This window comes from Pundamilia nyererei, unplaced genomic scaffold (genome assembly GCF_000239375.1).
Source record: "Pundamilia nyererei isolate P.nyererei 1_Seehausen unplaced genomic scaffold, PunNye1.0 scaffold00394, whole genome shotgun sequence".
NCBI classification, from domain to species: Eukaryota; Metazoa; Chordata; class Actinopteri; order Cichliformes; family Cichlidae; genus Pundamilia; species Pundamilia nyererei.
In genome coordinates, this window is record NW_005187795.1 from 36,278 (window position 1) to 36,943 (window position 666).

General features: G+C 52.4%; 1 protein-coding gene across 1 annotated transcript in view; it reads right to left on the reverse strand.

The window, feature by feature from the left end:
* The window catches only part of samd14 (sterile alpha motif domain containing 14), a 15,175-nt gene extending 14,927 nt beyond the window's left edge, over positions 1-248 (reverse strand). The window contains exon 1 of the mRNA XM_005752997.1: positions 214-248. The gene's annotated coding sequence lies outside the window, so the exon portion shown is untranslated. The remainder of the gene's footprint in view (positions 1-213) is intronic.
* Between the last annotated feature and the right edge of the window lie 418 nt (positions 249-666).

Consider the following 666-nt stretch of genomic DNA (forward strand, 5'->3'; position numbering starts at 1 on the left):
AGATGTCAAAGCTCTGTTCGGTGTCTGCAGGCTGGAGCTCCGGCAGGAAAATGCACCGTCAGCCCGAGTCAGGAGGAGGTGGAGGGTGGAGGTGTGACAGGAGAGAAGACATGCAGAGATGGAGGCTGAGAAACGGACAGCAGTGATGAAGACAGGAGGAGAGGAGGGGAGAGGAAGAGGAGAGGTAAACAAGAGGAACAAACATGAACTCACCTCTGCGTCTCTCTCCCTCTGACTGTTGTCATGGCACGTCACCCTCTCTCTCTGTCTCTCTCTCTGGACTGCGACTCCCAGGATTCCACGGGGCTTCGCTCCTGCCCAACAACAGTCTGGGCTCAGGCAGAGGATTGTGGGTGCTGTAGTGTCCTGATTCAGGAAACGTAGGTCTGCTGACGGCTGCAGGCAGAGATGCTGGCTCACCGCTACTCAGCACAACACTGCAGCCTCCATCTGAGAGAGGAGCAAGGACAGCTCAGACACACCGAGGAGGAGGAGGAGAAAAGAGAGAGAGGGATGCGCAAAAGCAGGCAGAGCGGAGAGGAAGAAGAACATGACGTCATGTCTTCAGCTAAAAATCAAAACAGAAAACAGATCCATGAAATCATCAAGGAAGAAAGAAACTGTCAGGAAAATGACAAATAAAACCTTAAAATCAAGACCATGATG